The 20,209-nt window shown below is 39.3% G+C and overlaps 1 protein-coding gene across 5 annotated transcripts in view; it reads left to right on the forward strand.

Annotated features, from left to right (window-relative positions):
* The window catches only part of LOC146491943 (beta-1,3-galactosyltransferase 1-like), a 180,381-nt gene that overhangs the window by 127,489 nt on the left and 32,683 nt on the right, over positions 1-20,209 (forward strand). Inside the window, exons 3-5 of one of the 5 annotated variants that reach the window (XM_085149959.1) lie at positions 1,123-1,256; positions 3,418-3,567; positions 4,463-4,554. The exons of 1 other annotated variant lie outside the window; for it this stretch is intronic. The gene's annotated coding sequence lies outside the window, so the exon portion shown is untranslated. The remainder of the gene's footprint in view (positions 1-1,122; positions 1,257-3,417; positions 3,568-4,462; positions 4,555-20,209) is intronic. 3 more of the 5 variants (XM_085149958.1, XM_085149960.1, XM_085149961.1) reach the window with 3 other exon arrangements.

Consider the following 20,209-nt stretch of genomic DNA (forward strand, 5'->3'; position numbering starts at 1 on the left):
GATTTCTGATATACTATAATATCACATCATGAGGTTTTTTTTGTTTGTTTTTTGTTTTTATTTATTTATTTATTTATTTTGAAATCTTACTAATGTCTCGGTTCTGACTTTCCCTGAAATGAAGCATTATAAGTTCTTTCTTTAAACATATGGCTTCCCATATGAAAAAGAAATAGTAAAAACATGATTTACTCATGAAAGTGGCCACTTTCTCATTACTTTCATATATTGTTTTAGGAAGTATCCAAAACATACAAGTTTCATTATATAATTTTTCAAGGGATCTTATATCTGTTTTCACTCGCGTATGCTTTTCATACAAGTTTCACACAAGACAGATACAAACTTTATAAGATTTATATAAATCTTTTCCATATGGGTTGTTTTGATCTTTTAAACATCATACATTTTTTCTTATAACATTCACAATTTCTGCTGTGTTGCTAGGCAACGTCTACCTAATTAAGAGCGGGTTTAAAAGGCGCAGCCATGAGTTTGAGTTTGGGCAAGTTTTTAAACTAAGAAAGAGACATTTTATTGACTGTTGTCAGTTTGTAGTGAAAATAAGGCACTCTCGTTAAATTGTCTTTAGTCTTGTTATTCTTTGTAAACATAAACTTATTTTTGTTCCAAAAAAGAAAACTGTGTTTTTTGGTTTTTTGTCTTTAAGACTTAAAGGTCTGTATCTGAGGCTTAGCTGTTGCTGCCTTGACCAACAGTAAATTAATACAACATACGTACGACATTAAACAGCAAACATCACATTTTCTCTCCCACATTGCTTTGTACAAATCACATAGATTTGTTTAACATAAACATTTCATCTTTATTAGTTAAGAGTGGAAAATCCTGACAAACAGGTAACAGTAAATGTAAAGATACATAATGAACTGAACAATGCTTTAATGCTGATTAATAACATCAAACACAAACACTGCTTCTTATGGAAATAACAGCAGTGAACATTTTCAGTTAAAACTTTACTTAGACAGCTCTGAGAAACTGGGAACCACAGAGAAACAAAATTAAGCAGTTTTCATCAATGTGACATGCAGAGGTCTTAAGCACCACTGGGTGATCTGTGTCAGTCTTTTTCCTAATTGATATTTTAATATTTCACAGGTGAACCACACCCTGTACCATGGGGCCTGTACTATGAAGCAACATCAACTTACCCTGTGTCCTGTTATCTGTCTTCACTATACTTAACAACAGCAATCACACTGAGTGGTGTCACAGCGTTCTTTATCAACTCGGTAAGTCCTATTTTTTTTCCATGTATCTGTTAAGGGTTCCCGGGCTAGGCCAGAACTGCATGATGCCCAGCATCTAAACTGAGGATGAAAATTGTGGTCCAGCTGACAGGAGCCACCCAACCAAGAGCATTTGAGGAGACGCTTGCAGATGTGAATACTGCTCTATGCAACATCCCCACTACCAGTTTCACTCACTGAAACCAATGAGCTCATATATGCTACTGCAACAGAGGAAAAACCCCATGGGGAAGAATGCTGGAGGCTAACTCAGGTGCAGAAATACGTCATAAGAAACAGGTCCTAAATGGATAAGAGGTACAATGAGATGTCCATAACTGAGGCTCAAGAAACTGCTAAGCAAAGACACAGAGCTCTGGCTACTGCGCTAAAGAGAAATATCAGAGAGGCAGAAGCCAAGGCAATAAATAATGTGTTCTCTAAAGAACCATCCATGGTTTACAAGTGAATAAAAGCACAAGGAGATAGCTGAAATTGGGCAAAGCTGGAAAAACATCTGGGAGAGTGAGATGAAGAGCATGAACCAGTCAACATCACAAAGGCAGACATCTAACCAGTCTCTGGAATGAAGAGATGAACAGCACCATCACCCAACATGACCTACATCTACTGTACCTATTTTTGTCTTTTTTGGATTTAACGTAAACTGGTGTTTGCTCTAATCATAATTTCCCTGAGGGGACCTCCCCAAGGCATTAATAAAGTTTGATTCTATTCTTCTATTCTATTCCTAAAGGAATAACAATTGTAATCATGACGGATCTTTCCAACCGCAATTACCCCTCTCACCACAACATGGAAACTCCTCTTAGGCGTTACATCAACCACCTGAGCAGGAACATAAGACAGTACAACATCAGAGGTCTGTGTAACAAGAGTGCAGTCCTAGGAACAGTTAAGATACTGTGCAGAACCCTCAGAGTCCACGGCCTCTAATCGAGGTCGAGCTTAAGGAGCACACATGCCACCTCCAGGGAGTGGGACTTTTTTGTATACATATGAGCAGTACAAATCCAAGTTTTAAAAAGTATTTAAAAAGTATTGAAATATTGAAAAGTAGTATTAAAAAAGTATAATACTAATACATTTATTTAATGAATTATTTGGCTGTATTGTTAAGACAGTAGCGTTATTCTTGTGACTGCAACACTCTTGTTCACAGTGGAGGAGATTAAAGAACAGGAAAACAGAATTTGAACTGAGGAGGCTCTGGTCAGCAAGGACATGGCTTTGCTGTTGTTCTATATTGAAAGAAATGCGCCCTGCGACAGACTGGCGACCGGCTGCGACCGACAGCTGGGATAGGCAGAAGAGAATGGATGGATGGATGGATGGATGGATGTCACTCATGCTCAGCTATGTGCCCTCTTACTATCCACACACTGGGATCTTTGATAGACTGTAACACTAATTTCCAGAGAAGTGTTTGATCAGTAATCAGTGGTTTCTTAGATCTTGAATGGATATCTCAAACATAATCTACCCTGGAGCAAAAAAAAAGCTACATTGATGTTGTTTCTGTGAACGGCCATAGTGATCAGTTACAGCAGTGGTGGTGGGTAACACTGTGTTCAGATATTTAACGTCGCAAGGCACTGTAATTGTATCTACATTTCCCATATCTGTGTGGCTAATGTAGGCTTTCGACACATAATTACGACACTATTGCATGTATACAAATGTTGATTGCTGGAGTGTGTGATTGTGATGACCTGACTCAGTCCAGATACCAATTGAGGCTGAATTAAAAGACCTCATCATCCGTTGTCTCAGGGGTACCTTTCGATGCGTAGCCAGGGTCATCAAAATGTCCCTGTCTGTAAATTTCTCAATCCTTAGTATCAGCACTACAAGTCTTAATGAAACACCTGCTATCATGACATAATAATACCACCTGGGTATTATAGAAACAGTGAGAATTGGAGATGAAAAACAACAGATGATATTTAGGAAATTGAGAATACAGTGTAAAGAGAGACATATGAATGAGAAGCTTTGTAATTAAACAAGAGACTACAAATAAGCCCTCAGTGCACAACAGAAAATCTTTATTCATGTTCATTCCCATTCCTGCCAATATCTTTAGCCTTGGATAAATGTGTGTATTTCTCAAACAGTGTGTGTGCTGGATTTATATCCACAGTCGCTCCCTACACTGTGAGACCTGATCCTGTCCGTACAAGAAGCTATTGGACTGGTTGTACTGAGAGATATTGAGTGTCTGCTGCTCTTCTCACTTACTCATCAGAATGAACTGTGATTTCACTTCTGTGTGACTGTGTAAAATGCAGAGGTATCTATATCTTGCATTATCTAATCCTAAATGTTTCTTATAAGCTCCTATATAAATAATTTAAAAATGCAGTGTCTTGTTACAGTTATATATCTTTTTCTTGTCTGTTTGTCGTGCCCGTATGGCAGTAGGAAGATACAGCACTGCAAGCTGCTTTCTCATATGTATCAGCAGATACATGGCTCATAAAATTCACAACACAGGGGATGATACAAATGTGCACTGTAGCTGTGTTGACTTTAAACAGATAGCAGATCCTTCACTCGTGGCTGTAAAAGCTGACAGTGAACTACATCTTCCTGCACTGAAGTATGAGTGATGTGAGTGACGAAAGTTCTCGCACTGCTGTCACATGTCCAGTTTTCTGTTTCATAATGAATGTTATGGTTACAGGTGTGTATATATGTTTGTTTGTTCCCCGTCTCCCGCGTGGAGCCCGGGGGCTTGCTAGTAGAGATAAAACCAAAACAGGTTAACTGACAAAAATGCCCCCAAAGGCATCAACAGCACAGATATAGTGGAAACTATCCACAGAGCAAAAAACTATTTCTGCTATTGCGTTGTGGTAATTTGACATTTTAAATGCTTTTTAAATCAGACAAAATTCAATCTTCACAATTCCGATTTTTTTTTTTTTTTTTTTTGAATGAATTGGACTGAACTGAATAAATGAAAAGAAACAAGCTGTGTGCAAGCACTTGGGTGACAGTGGGGAGGAAAAACTTCATTTTGTCAATGTGCTTCATTTTCTTTTGGGGTTTTTTCTTTTTCTTTGCTTCCCCACTTTTGCTTGTTTTTCTGCTATTGGCTCCTGTCCTGTCTTATTTTGGTCCTGAGGATTTTCTAATTCAGTAATGCTGGCCTTTGTTTCTTGTTTTTTTCTTGTCTCTTGCAGAGACTGCAAAGTCTGCCGCAGTACGATCTTTTCTACGTCTGTTTCTCTGTGATGTTTGCGTTCTCCTATTTTTGCTTCTCTACAATTTCCAGGTAGGAAGCTTTGGTCTTTTCCAGCTCTTGTTTCAAGTTCTGTGTCTTCAAATCCTTTTTTCACGCAGGGCCTCAGTGGCGCAGAGTTTGGCTTTGAGCTCTGCGATCTCACAGCGGATTCTCTCTTCTTTCTCTTCCAGATGTTTTTGAGTTTTGAGAATTGTTCGATCTCCTCATGCTGCTTCTTAGTTGTTTCCAGCTCTGTGGAGTCTGTGTGTGGAGCTTCTGCTGTTTGTGTTGAGCTCTCCAGACTCAGCTCTGCAGTGGTGTTAGCTGTCTTGCTGTATTCAACAGAAGCTTTAGTCACCTCAGGGGTGAAGTTCTCCTCAGTGTTAGACTCGGGTCTGCTCCTGCGAGCCTCTCCCAGCTGTTCTTAAAGCTCTTGAATGGCTTTTTGTACATTTTCTCTGCAGTACTTTATCTGCAGGTGAAGCCAGTGGTTCTGGGTCTTGTACTTTGTGGTTTGCAGATACCATTGTGCAGTGATTTTCATCACAGCAATCTCCTCTCTCATGTTATATGGTGGTCTGCCATCATTGGGTATAAAATGTGGATTTGGCTGATGTACTGTAGCCTAGGCCTGAATATTCTGCATGTTTATCATCTTTATTCTAAAAGCTGGCTCATTGTGTGTTCCTTCATAGATCGTTAAAAATATTTTCTATTTGCCCAGCCAAATTTGGAAAGATTCTTTGTCGTAATTATTTTCATCCTAATGAAAATAAGAGATTGTTTGAAAATTTCGAGTTTAACACTTCCCAGTTGGGATATTTGGTTATTGTGTAGTATCAAACTAGAAGTCTGGACTGGGTACGTTTTCATGGGCATCCACTCTGGACAAAAATGAGACTAGTCTTTAAAAATTAGAAATGACTTAAAACATTTATTTACAACATCATGGATTTGTGTATTTCTGACATTTCTGACTTCATTGGTGTGTCTAGTTTTTGTTCTTTTTTTGTCTGTCTGGTTTCTCTGTTTCTCTGTCCTCATTCTGTCTTGCTAGTCTTGTCTCCCGTTCCCTGTATTCAGTCAGTCCGAGTCTGTGTGTTTTCCATGTTTTCCTGTGACTGGCCTCTGTTTGTTTCCTGCTTTATTCTGATAGTCATTTGTCCTGTGTGCGTCATGTTCAGTTTTGTTTTGCCTGTCTCATCAGTTGCATAATGTCCAGACAGGGTGGTTAAATTCCCTCAGAAGAATGATGGTCTGTGATCTTTTAAAGGAATCTTATTTATGTTTTCGACTCCATATTTTTTCTTAGGCTCTATTAGAGTACCTGTGCACAATTCATAGTTCAAATTAACCCCAACTTCTTATACTGGGCCTTGGTGCAGCTTAGTTCATCCACTATCTAACACAAAATAGTAATGACCCCTTAAAGGGAAGGAACTTCCCTCCGTTTTAGGTAATTCAAGTGGTCTAAAGATGGGGCATTATAAATGAAAACTGATGTAAGCTGATGTTTTCTGATATACCTCCAATTTTCAGTGAATGAATTTTTGCACAGACGTATTTTGACTGTGAAAGACTGCAAAAATGTGCCTTTGCAATAATGAACTATTCCTTTTTTTTTCAGAAGTAGGCCTTTGTTTGTTTTATTTTAGTCTGGTCTAACTACATCTACAATATGAATTAAAATACCAGCTCTTCTTTTCATCAAGAGTCAGTCAAGCTTAAGTAACCAGGAGAAAGGTCTTCTTCACAACATTATGATTCTCGCCATCTAATAGGTCACCCCTTGATTAAATGTAATTACATTGAGCAATGTTTCAAATAGCAATTAATTAGCCTAATTAAACCAATGGAAAGATGATCGCTACGCCCTTAAAACTGACTATGGGTGCTTTAATTGGTGATTTAATGCACGCTGCAATGCAGGCCTGGTCACTGAATGGTAAAAATTACATTTCCACATTATTGTGTATTGACTGCTGTAATTCTGGTCAGAGCACAGTGCGGAGAGACAGTCTACTCTAAAATTTGTCGCACTGTAACGTATTTCATAACCTTTTTTCATGTCAGCCACAGCTAATTTAGTTTGTCTATGTACTTGTACATTATATACTGAGTCTGTATTATCCCAGATAACATTTTCTATGCTATAATGTATGTTGTATTACATAGTCCATAATTTCCGATTATGCACTGCGCCCCACTGGAAAAGCTTTTTTATTTCCTGGCAGTAGAGAACTGTTCGAGTTTTGTATGTTAAGGCAAAAATAACTAATAATAATAACCATTATTGCCAGTCATTTCCCAAAGCCTGCAGCCAGAAATATTCAGGGGGTACGCCTAACTCAAATCTCTCATAAATGTGTGTGTGTGTGTGTGTGTGTGTGTGTGTATGTACTCTAGTGCAGTCTGGCATTAGTCACATCATTGTGATCCTCTTAGGCTAAAGTTTGAGATTTTTGTACAGTACAGTACAAATTTCAATACTGATTTCAAATTTGTTTTGCAAAAGAATGTGCAAAATGTGATATCTAGATATCTTTAGATATGAAACCAGAGGGAGACAGGGAGATTTTGTTTTTTAATGTGTAATTTTGTTTGCTTCCCCAAATCCCACCCAGCAGTTTATTGCAAAAAAAGACCAAGCACAAAAAAAAAACCAATCTGAGAGAATGGCTGGTTGTGGTTGTACCCATTTAGTTTACCATGCTTCTGCTGTTATATTCCAGCAGCTTTTAGACATGCTCCTTTCAAGGACAGACAGAAAGCAGTATTAGAAGAGAGAGGCGGGGAACAACTCTGTTATCTGTATTGTAGCCACAACAGTCTGTCCAACCATAGCAAATGAAAAAGTATACTTAGAAATCAATGAGAGGGTAACAACTACACACTAAACTACTCATTTTCAGAGCATTGAGTGGGTGTAGAGTTTGTTGTTATTGTTTGTTTTTTGTTGAGTGAAAGGTGAAAAAGGACCTTCATTTAAAAGGATGTATGACCGTGAGCTCAGGAGGGAAAGGTAAACAAGCCTTTGTGCTCACCGTTTGTGAACTTTGTTACTCTCGGCATCATCATCATGTGTTGTTCTATCAGAATAAGATAAAAGTCCTGCAGAGAATACACCGACCCTACCAACGTTACACATACACAGAAAGCAGCCTTGAAAGAAATGTAGATTTAAATGGTTTACTTTGTCAAAATAAGTGTTACTTTGATAAATAGCACTTACAGATTAATCATATTTTCATTGCCATGGCAAAATGAACATGCATGAAATACACATCATAAAAAAGTTCCTGAAACATAATGAATAGGAAAAATCTTTTCATTTGAAAGCAGGGCACATCATATGAACATTTGACCACTTATATTTAGCCCTCTTTGGTAAGACTTACACCAATACACAAAAGGCAACAAAGATGTGGCAATGTGAGGGAAAAAAGTAAACCCAAGTGAACTACTGCTGATACAAATGACGTAGGTGGAATCAAAGCATATGATCCTTGCTTACACATTAATAAAGCTGAAAACTGTATAAAAACAGCTCAGTGTTCTCATCCAGTTGTTTTAAACAACTAACGTGTGCTTGTAAGGTTAATATGAGTTGCTATGGACAAACTAAATGGAAAGTTGTCTGTATGTAGCATAGTTAGCATATAAAATATCACGAATGGCCATCTATGTCCTGTGAATCACCATTTTTTAAAACGAGGGGGTGGCTTACGACACCAGGCGTCTGCCACCTACATTGCAATTTTGACCTCAATAGGTCAACATGATAGGGGAGGCCTCACTCAAAGTGTCACAATGGTTTTACCCGAAACCTCTGGCGATATTAATCCAGGTCTTTTTTCACACCTTGGCTCATGTGTTTAAGTGCACAATTAATACTCTTACAGAACAATCCCACTGGGGTTTAAATACCTGGCACTCCTAGAACTGAAGAAGCATCTTGGATAAGAGGTGAAACTTCTTCACAAAACTTAAAGAAGCCCAGTAGCTTTCTGTCAAAGCTCCTTGAAAATTTAGAGGTTCTTTGTTTTGTCATTGAGCAGTTTTATTTTGATCAGTGTTAAGAGGGTAGGTTTCACTTTGCTGTATTCAATTCATGTTGTGACTTTACTGCTGTAAACGTTAATGTTGCTACACTAGAAACAAATTTGTACGTTTTTCCATTTGGGTGTTTCAAATAGATGATAATGCTTCAGAAAGGACTCATCTTAACCAAACCCTAATAACCAAACCTTATAATCTGGTGAATCTGGTGAAGGTTTGACTGTATGGAAAAGTAGAACTACGGAAAAGAAAAGAGCAGCAGGTATAAGCTCAAATGTCAATAAATGTAGAAAGATGAGAGAACTTCCTTAGTGGCTAAATGTCCAATTTCAGGACTTCACTCTTGTAAGGCCTTCTTAGCTGATATCATTGACTTGAATCAGGCTCATGTTGCCATCTGCTTCAGAGATGTTTTTGTCATTCATTCACTGAGACAGCCAACATGAGACTGAGCAGGAGTCTGATAAAGAAACTGAGAACCATGCATACATGACTCCCCATGTCAGTCATAATCTGAAGAGCCAACCTTATTGCACAAAGGAATGGGGTAATGAGAAATACTGTGAGAAGAGGACCTGGTTTCAACTGTCAGGCTGCCCTGCAGCTGAATGTGCATGAACCAGAGGTTGTTTTTGGTAGAGACTAAACCCTAGTGATTTCTACAAGGAGCTGACTGATCCTGCTTTGATGGAAGCTGTTTTACATGTGGTCAAGGACAGACGGGAGAAGATACTAGAGGACTAAAAAAGGGGGAAGGGAAAGTAAGAGAGAAAAGCAAGTTGAGGAGAGATAGCAAATTGAAGACATGCACTTCCCTGAAACTGTACTTTTGTTGGCGAATTGCACATATTCGCACACATGCACAGCCATCGTTTTGTGGTGGGGTGGAACAAGAGTGGTGGTGGTGGAGCCAGAAATCGATCCTTCCCAGAAGAAGCCAAGCAATCCAGCAGGTAATCTTACAGATAGATCTGCTGTCTGATAACCATCAAAAACAGTAAGACCACTGCTGGATAACTTCCTGTCATCACTGATACACTGCACCACAAAGACGCAGCACAGAGTGAAATAAAATTCACTGTGTGCTGTGGCTTCACTTCGTGATGTGGGAGACTGTCCCTCTTTAAAATAATCACTAAATCTATAACCATCAGCTGGAGGGTTGAGAAACAAGGAGTCACTGAAATGACAATGAGAATAAATACGAATAAGAAATATGATATCACATCAGTGTGTTTATTTTCGAAATCGACACAATCTAATCTATAAAGTCTTTTTCAGTGAATTAATGTTCTGATCTGTTAATATCATAAATTTTCCATTAAATATGCACTTATGACTTTAGAGGAATGTCTCTTTAATAAACTTGCATTAATAATGGATGTTGTATTTTAATGGCACAAATCCCCGGCAGTGTTGGAAGAAAGGGCATCAGGCATAAAAAAAAAACGATCTATCCACCGTGGGATCAGGAAGTGTATGTAGTGTGTCCCTTGTTTTGTTTTGCTTAATAATTTAATTCTTACTAACTTAGTATCATTTGTGTAATTCATTTAAAGCATCCTGACAGATACTGAGGTTTTGCAGATAATAATTATCCAATTATTTTGGAGTTAAGAAAATTAAAGATTTTCTTACATCTTACTTACTTTCTAAACAATATTATTTTAATTAGAACAGTTTTGAAACCATCAGTGTTCTCATGTAGATATATGATATATATTGTACGATCTACTGTACAATATAAAGCCCCTTTAGGCGACTGCTGTTGTGATTTGGTGCTCTATAAATAAAATTTAATTGAATTGATGGGTTGGGGATGAGTTCCTGCCCCAAGTGGAGGAGTTCAAGTATCTCGGGGTCTTGTTCGTGAGTGATGGGGAAAGGGAGCCGGAGATCGACAGACGGATTGGTGCGGCGGCTGCAGTGATGTGGATGCTGCACCGGTCCGTCGTGGTGAAGAGGGAGCTGAATGTAAAAGCAAAGCTCTCAATATACCGGTCAATCTACGTCCCTACCCTCACCTATGGCCACGAGCTGTGGGTAGTGACCGAAAGAACGAGATCGCAGATACAAGCGGCGGAAATGAGTTTCCTCCGAAGGGTGGCTGGCCTCTCCCTTAGAGATAGGGTGAGAAGTTCGGCCATCCGGGAGGGGCTCAGAGTAGAGCCGCTGCTGCTCCACATCGAAAGGAGCCAGCTGAGGTGGTTCGGGCATCTGACAAGGATGCCTCCTGGGGTTGGTGTTCCGGGCATGTCCCACCGGGAGGAGGCCCCGGGGCAGACCCAGGACACGCTGGAGAGATTATATCTCTCGGCTGGCCTGGGAGGAGGTGGCTAGGGGAGAGGGAGGTCTGGGCTTCTCTGCTTAGGCTGCTGCCCCCACAACCTGGCCCCGGATAAAGCATGAAGATGGATGGATGGATGGATGAATTGAAAATTTAATATTTATTTATATATTTATACAAAGCAAATTCATTATTGTCAAATTTCATAGTGATAGAAATTCTAGAATTGTTGTTTGCATTTAATTAAATAAGATTTATGTCTTATAATTGTGTGAAGCTCTTAAATGATTTTACGCAAACTAGTGGTAGTTCCCTAAAACTAGGAAAATAAGCTGTTTTGGTCTGACAGTGGCAGTTTTTATGAAACACAACTAGCCAATTCTGTGTTTTTCTTTTTGATTGTTGCAGACTTTTTACGGGTCTTCTTTGGCGTTTTAATGTTGCTGAGTGCACTTGGTGTGTTTACAGTGTTTCAGGGTCGATCAATACAAAACCTACTTGGTTACTCCAGCTTAACCTGCAGGAGATTGTGCTTGCAGTGTGCTTTGCTGCTACACAGGAGATAAATTCATGAAATGCAGGAATAAAATCAGCTATCATAGATGATGAGCTCAAAAGGTGGTGCTTTGATTATTGAGCATGGAGGCATTTGTGTTAGCCCTTTAAATCGCAAGGTGTTGTACTTCTGCAGAACCTTGTTGATGTGACACAATCAGTTAAACTGCACTACTTACTTGGTCTGTTAAGTAATGGAAACGGCATAAGTCTTGATTGCAAACTGAGGTTTCCTGGTGTGTCTGAGTCCATTTCATAGGAACTCTGGGAGATGAAATTAGGTTAGTGCATGATTGCTCAGTTCAAAACCACCTTTATAAAACTAATAAAATGCATCTGCATAATTCTGTCCTCAAGTGCACAGTAAGGCAGCACCCTAACATTGGAAGCCGCAAAGCTTCAGTCAAACATTCCAGTGTTTTGGTCAGCTGATGCAAGAAACCTAAATCTGAGGTCGTCAAAGATGGACAAGCACTTATTGATTGAGTTGTTGCCAAAGTCTTTGCCGGGTGGCAATGTTGTTCTGGGGGAGTCTGCCAGGGGACTTCTCTTGAAAGAAGTAAGTTGTTCTTGGCCAGTAAAGAGGCCCATCCGAGAGGGCTTCATTCAGAAGCGCTCACGTATGTACTGTCAGTATATATGGCCCAAATGTTGATGACCCCTCATTCTTCAACACTTTTTTACTGCACTGCCTGAACACCTAGACTGCTCACTTGTTCTTGGGGGCAACCTCAACTTTGGACTAAATGAAGTACAGCTGGAACTCAGTGCAATAGGCGATCCACAAATATAGTTAAACACTGGACTTTGCGACACATGGTGTTTTCTTCATCCTAACCATAGGGAATATACTTTCTTCTCACATGTCCATCACTTTTTCTCATGTCTGGATTATTTCCTAGTCAGCAGCTCACTGTTGAGTGACATTTCAGACACTGAGATACAGCCTATAGCTGTCAGCGATCATGCTCCTGTGGCTTTAACTGTAGTAAATAAGGAGGTCATTCCACCAAGTAAAAACTGGAGATTTAAAACATTATTGCTTAAAGATGAAAATTTTATTAAATATTTTTCAAAAAATAGACTTCATATTTAGACTGTAATGACCTGCCTGGAACATCAGCATCTGCTCAGAGATTCAGGAATTAGAGGGAACCATTAAACCTTAGAAGAAGCCTACATGACCACGCTGGATCAGCAAATGCTGAGCAAAATACAGAAAGCAAAACGAGAATTACATGAAATTATTGATAAAAGGAAATCAATTCTTAGTAGTACAAAGACTTTTTGAGCCTAGTAACAAATCAGGTAGATTTTACAACAATACCTTACAATAATACATACAGAGAAAAAAAAACATAAATCATATGACCCCCTATGAGCAAGCACTTTGGCGACAGTGGGAAGGAAAAACTCCCTTTTAACAGGAAGAAATTTCTGGCAGAACCAGGCTCAGGGAGGGGCGGGGCCATCTGTTGCGACCGGTTGGGGAGAGAGAAGGAAGATAGGAAAAAAGACAATCCTTCAACAACAAAGAGTAGGACAAACTGAAATAGTTTGTAACACGTCTCTGTGACCACAGTCAAGGCACAAAGGACACAAAGAGATTTTTTGGTGCACATGTATTTACAGTGATAGCTTTTCAGCTGCCCTCACATACACAGCCAGCACAGCTCCAGCTTTGTTGCACAGCTGCAGCCCCATCTCTGTCCTCCTCTCCTCACCAGGTCTCAGCACATTACTGAAAAAGGGGAGGCACAGTGGATAACCATCATCAGCTGTGTCCACCAGCCTCCCCGTGGCACTGCCCCTCAACCCGCTGCACCACCCTTTCCCTGCAGCTGAGCCAGAGACCACACCCCACCACATAGCTATATTGCATAAATGAGAGGCATTGATTATTTAATAATAATTAGAAGGAAAACGCATAAATTCAATTTTATGATTTCATATGTTTAGGTTTTTGCATTTATATGTTTAAGGTGATGTAAAGTTAGGCCAAAGTACTTTAATTTGAACTGAAATATATATGTACTAAATTGTTAACAAAAATGTATTGTCAAACTATCACAACAAACTGCTTTTTAACTGCTTAAAAATTCTTGAGAAGCCCTAGTGCACAGAATGTGTTTTCAAGAAGAAAAAAAGCATTTTTGACCATCACGCCACCAGCCTACACAAAAGAGGACTTTAAGTCTCCTCTAATACTTCTTACCTTTTGCTGTTCTATCAGAGCAGTTATCCTGTTCTATTGTCCACATTGCTTTTTTCACCATACTGACTGGAATCCACCAAAAACAAATTGAGCATTTTCAGACACATGGCCTGCACTGCCCTCTGAACACCCAACCTGTCAGAGCTTTGCAAAAGAGCAGCTAAACTCCAGTTACAGACCACAGCTCCTGACACTGATCAAACACTGGTCTAAACTTTACAGCCTTAAAAAATAGCCTGAGATGGAGCTAAGTTAGTGTATAAATGAATAGAGAGGGATGGGTATTTGTCTGTGTTACAGAGACATATGACATTTGATAATTATATTCCTGGTAAATATTTCTGCTATGAAAACTACTTCCATAGGAATCAATAAGATAAGTAGCAGCCAGGTGCTGTTAATGAAATGCACTTGATTAATTGATCATCAGCAAATGTTACCACCTCTACAGAACCAGAATTTTGGGCCATTTGCACATGTGGAACAATCAGCTATTTGTTGACGCAGTATCATAATCTGTGTAACCATTGCGAAGCAAACACATCCCGATGAAAGGGGGAGGCTGAAGCTCAGATAGTAGAGCAGGTCATCTGCTAATTGCAAGGTTGGTGGTTCGATCCCTCCAGTCTGCATGCTAAATATCCTTGCAGGATACTAACCCCCATTCTAACATGAATGTGTGAATGTTAGATAAATAGACAGCACTTACAAAGAAAGAGCATAAATGAATGGGTGAATAAGGCAAGTTGTATAAAGTGCTTTGAGTGCTCAGATAGAGAAAAAAAAGTGCTATCTAAGAACCAGTCCATTTACCAATCCTTTTGAAGAGACTTTGAAAAAAAAAAAACAGCTGTATCTCAGATTCTATAGTTCAAGTTCAAGACAGGAGAGTTAGAAAGTGTTAGGCTTGTTTGGTTGAGTTGCCAGCAGGAAGTTGCTTCTCTAAACACGGAGGAGGCTCAGGTTAACAAAGTTCCCACAAAAAAATGGGTGTTTGTGTTCCAATGTTGTACCTCCACCAACGCTGTGGTGGGACCTTAAGAGACCCATGCATAAATTAATGACCACAATCTTCAATTAACGGAAGCAACATTGGTAAATAGACTGGTTCTTATATAGCGCTTTTCTTCTCATCACTCAAAACACTTCACACAACTTGTTCATTCACATAAGTGCTTGCTATCTAACATTCACACACACGTTCATACTCCGATGGATGTATCGGAGAGCAACATGTGGGATATTTGGCACACAGACTGGAGCAGACTGGTATCGAACCAACCTTCCGGTTAGTAGGTGACCTGCTCTACCACCTGAGCTACAGCCACTCCACATTGTAAAGAGAAGTGGGCAAAACTCCCTCTACAGCAATGAGAATGTTTGATAAAGTCATGCTGAAAATGATTACTTCAGCTTATTGCCATTAAATGTGATTTCCAATAACATCTTTGAGATAAAAGCTGATTAAAAAATGTGTGACATGTTGCCGAGGTGCAGATCTGCAGGTTGACAAATAAATGTAAATGAATGAATTCATTCATCATGACATGAACAGGTGGTACATGCACATTTAAAGAAGCTAAGTGAAGACTCAAATGAGGACGTGATGTGTATGCATATTAACACAAACATTTTAACATTAAATTCAGAAATGTAGAATACGAGATAATACATATTTGACAGCAATCTTTGAGCTTGCTTCATTTTTCAACACAGAAAAATGTGTTGAGGAGTATAATTTGCTGTGAGCACTTTGTGTCTGAAATAACAGTTTATTTGTTTTAGAGATGCTGCTTATAATATAAGTTGTCAGGGTAAATTCATTTTGTAAATGATTAAGATATTAATCATTTGCAGCTGTCACATCAGGTCACAATATAATCTGAAATCTGCCTTCTATCCAGTCGTTAAGTGATAACGTGACGAATCCTACTTCCGGGCCTAAAGTAGCCTGTATTTAATATGGCTTTTGTGTTGTTAACATGTTTAATGTTTTGTATTTTCTTCTATTTAATCTCAAAAAGCTCCTAAAACAGTCAGTGATCACTGTTGACCTCCCTCGGCTTTTATTACCGCTAATCATTTATTTAAGCTCAGTTTTTAAAACCTTAGGATGTAACTACAGCACAGCCCATGCAGCAGTATATGAATGACTAACCTCGTATTGTGGATGGATTATCTCAGTTGTTCTCCTGGCTGAAGTTTGGTCCTTTTACAGCATCCTGCCATGCGATTACATTTGTTCCTGACCACCGAGAACACTCACGTTAACTTTTATCGAGCGGAAAAAAAGTTAGCTTGTTTATATTATGCTAACATAGCTGTGTCGCTAGCGGTCACGTAGCACATCATTATATACCAGCTAGCCAAACTTCAGTAACCCTACAAACGTCACTGCTGTTTAGTTTTCTGTCTTCATTTATGTTGGAAGTGATAACAGAGCTGTACGTTTTAATTTGTTTCCAAAACCCTGCAGTCAGGACATGCTATATTGTGTTTAGATAGAAGCTAGCGAGCTAACTTCCTGCTAACTTCTAACTCCATTAAATGTCATAAATTCCGTTTTCATGGATGTCTGGATGTTAAACTCAATTGTTACACCTGGTAGAGCAGAACACTGATCATTTTATTAAAGATGAAAGACTTTAAACAGTTTTTCAACTCTCAGTAATGCCATAGTGATCGTTTGATATATGGACCTGCAGCGGAGTTTAGGCCCAGACACGGCTAGTGACGTCAGACTTAACGACCGGATTCATTTAAATTATTCAAACTTTGGGAAATATTAACAACATAGAGTGGCAATAGAAGATCCCACCACCCAGGCTTTAGTGGAGGCTATTGAAAACCTCTAAAGCCTCCAACAGACTACATTAACTCTCCCAAATGCTTAACTTTAAATGTAGCCTCTTTACGTCTCCTTAATCCTAATTAGAGAAATTCTTTAAAGGGGTGTTAAGTCATCTAATGGGTGTTTTATTTACAAGGCTTGAAACTTGAAGCCACAGAGGGTGGCAGAATAGTCTTTGAGTCACTGGTATTGATCAACAATCCCATTAAAGCCGCTGCAGATATTTTATGGCTTCTGCCGATTTCTTTTTCACTGTCCTCCCTTTACCTTTACTGCCCTTCGTCTGTGTAACAAAGGCTAATCTGTCAAAGTCTGGCCCAGAGGTGGAAGCATTTGAAAAGCTCTCATTAAAGTGGCATTCAAAGATCCAGACACGCAGCTGGAGGTACAGTGAGCCAGTATCCATATCAGTTAACCCTGTTTACCTCTTCACAAAGGAACCTAATCTTTCAGCAGGCCTCTTGCTGGTACCATTTACAATCAGTGTCCTCTTTTCTTTCAGAAGTGCACAGATGCTTTCAAAATTATATCCATCCCTCCCTGCTCACTGCCCCAAAATGTCACTGGGTTCATTTTAACATCATGGCTCTTCATTCATATTGTTAAAATAAAGAAAGAAAGAAATCCACAAATAAGTACATGCTCCACACAGCCATTCACACTCAAAACACTGTAAATAATCCCTCTGATCTCATAGCATTTCCTTCGGGCTGCTCTGACACAAACAAAAGCACAGGTTAATATAATTTTCTGAATACACCTTCAGCCAGCACCGATGCGTTATGAGGTTAGAAGTTTAGAGGGCTGCTCAGTGTGAGTGTGCACATCTTTGTATGCTGATATATGTGAGGTTTTTAAAGCCAAATTGTGTCTGACAGGTTGACAGAACAATGGAAAGTAGCCTGTGTACTTCTGTCAGGATTTATGTCAAACACCAGTAAAAGTATCCACACTCTGCCCTCTGTTGCTCATCATGCTCTTCTCTCTCTCACACACACACACATACACATAAGCCCAAATAAATAAAATTAACTCAAAGACATGCTTTCACCCTTGTGAAGCTGAATTTAGCAGCTGTGACAGGTGAAATCATTTATTTACTGGGGGGCATACTGAACAGCATGGCCTCTCACCAGATCTCTTGTTGGCTAGAGATGGGAGCCTCACCTCGGAGAGCCTGTGACAGCTGTGGGCAGCTGGTCAAAAGGTTATTGTGCCTTCTGCATACACACACAGAGGGAGGCACACAACATCATAGTGGTTCGAGCACCTGCTGTTTTTTTGTTGTTGTTCAATTCAGTTCAGTTTTATTTATAGAGCGCCAATTCACAATAACAGTTGCCTTATGGTAAATACCCTGCAATATTAGAAAGAACGCCAAACCATAATACGCTGTATAAGAAAGCACTTGGTGACAATGGGGAGAAAAAAAGTCCCTTTTAACCCTTTAAGACCTACCATAGAACCAAGTCCGCCAGACCTTATATTATATTTTTACATGTTGTAGAGCCATTTTTGGGAGCATTTCAAGTTGCTATACATTAATACAACCATTATAACCCAAATTTTAATAATATGTATGCATTAAGTGCATAGTAACTACATAAATTGCAAAAAAGTGCAATAAACTACAAAATATTGAAAATTGTTTTTGTTTTTTTAACATATATTTCTAGTTAGAGAAATTTAAGAGGCTTATCCCTCAAAACCGTAAATACAAAGAAGTTGCACAAAATAGTTTCCCACCACAGGATCTTTATTTTGAGTGTCTTCATAGTTTTATTTTTGAAATACACCAATTTTTATATACTGCAGGAAAAATGAAAAATAAATATTGTAATGCAAATTTGCAAAAAAAACAGCATATGCATCAAAATAAACTATTTCCAGCAGTGTAATTTGAGTTCTAATTATCCCAGAAATGATACAGAAAGTCATGAAGTCAAAGATAACTTTTAAAAACACCAGTATAGGCTTATGAGGCTCTGAAGTTGAAAAAAAAAACTAAATTTCCGTGAAAATGACGTCACTTCCGGTTTCGGGCAGGTAATGAGATGATGATGAGATAGCCTTTATTTGTCAGTTGCAGGTCTTTTGCCCACAACCGAGATGACAGAACTTGCCGACCGTACATACAATACACAAACATCACATTGGGGAGACTGGTCAGGCTAGGTAGCGAGGAAAAAAAACATCAAAATGTGTAACACAGAAGGATAATACAGGAATGCACAGATATCAACACACCATAGCACAATAAACACAGGCAGCAACATGGGAAAGAATTCCAGTGTGTACATCTGATCTGGGACCGCTGCAATCTTTCGACTGCGCCTCCAACTGACCCAATGTCCACATCAGAGGGGAGGTAAGCGTTGGCGGTGGCGTTGGATCCGGGGTAGGGAGGGTGATGCGTCAGTGAATGCTTATCAGTATATGTATGTGTGTGCGTGTCCATAGTTCAGCTGAGACAGTGTCCTTCGCCCTGCCAGGCTAAGTAAACAATCTTCCAGCCAACCCAGGTGGCCTTGCATGGAATGGGAAGAAACAGACTCAACACAGTCGTTATCAGGGAGTTTTTGTTCAGCTACGGCCTTGAGCTCCGGCCTCGAGCCCACAGCTGGCGCCGAAGGGGTAGCCGGATTATGATGGTAATTTTTCTTTGTAACAACTCATGAGAATTTCAAAGCTGTTCTTTAACACTCAGACACTGGTCTCTCAATCTCCTGTTGGAGAACTGCAAGCTTCCCGATGATGGTATCAAACTTGCTGGTGTTTTTATTCTTTTGCCCAAACAGCCGATTCTGAGAACTCACAACTGCAGTGAGCTGTTCCGCGATACAATCCAACTAATGGCAGACATGCGATAGTTCGCGCTGACGTCTATTCCAACGTAGGAAGTGTTACAAACAGCTGATCGGATCGGCAAAGCCTGTTTCTGGAATATTATGTTTTGGTTGCTGCAAGGGCTTTTTATGCAATTTTTGCAAAGCTATATGTGGAAGTAAACTGTGACCTAGGACAAGCTGATGGCATAAGATGTAAGTACAACTCCTCCGGTTTCATATGCAAAAAAGATTATTCCGTTAGCTTACGTGGTTCCAGTTCTACAGGGATTTAAAAATAGTTATGCAAAACAGAGCATGCCTGCTCTGACCGGCTTTAAAGGGTTAAGAGGATGAAATCTTTTTGGAGTTTTTTGGGCTCAGTAACATGTTTTGGGTCCTATTGAATAAAAAATGAAGCCTAAGTTTTGTCATTTTTGACTATAACAAATTGGAGTTCATTACCGTATTTTTCGGACCATAAGGCACACCGCATTATAAGGCGCATTAAGTGAAACATAACAGTCAGTTAGTCAGTCAAACTTTACTCAACTCATTTTTCTTGCTTCCTCCATTTCCGTACCATTGATTCATTAATGTTGAATTCTCTCGCAGCTGCTCTATTCCCGTGTTGTTGCAGTATATTAATGACTAACCTCGTATTGTGGATGGATTATCTCAGTTGTTCTCCTGACTGAAGTTTGGTCCGTTTACAGCATCCTGCCATGCAATTGCATTTGTTCCTAACCATCGGGAACCCTCATGTTTACTTTTATCAAGTGGGAAAAAAAGTTCATCCTGCAGCTTTACTGTTTATGTTATGCTAACATAGCTGTGTCGCTAGCGATTTTGTAGCACAGTATTATATACCAGCTAGCCAAACTTCAGTAACCCTACAAACGTCACTGCTGTTT

The sequence above is a fragment of the Neolamprologus multifasciatus genome, chromosome 23 (assembly GCF_963576455.1).
Source record: "Neolamprologus multifasciatus chromosome 23, fNeoMul1.2, whole genome shotgun sequence".
In the NCBI taxonomy this organism is placed as follows: domain Eukaryota; kingdom Metazoa; phylum Chordata; class Actinopteri; order Cichliformes; family Cichlidae; genus Neolamprologus; species Neolamprologus multifasciatus.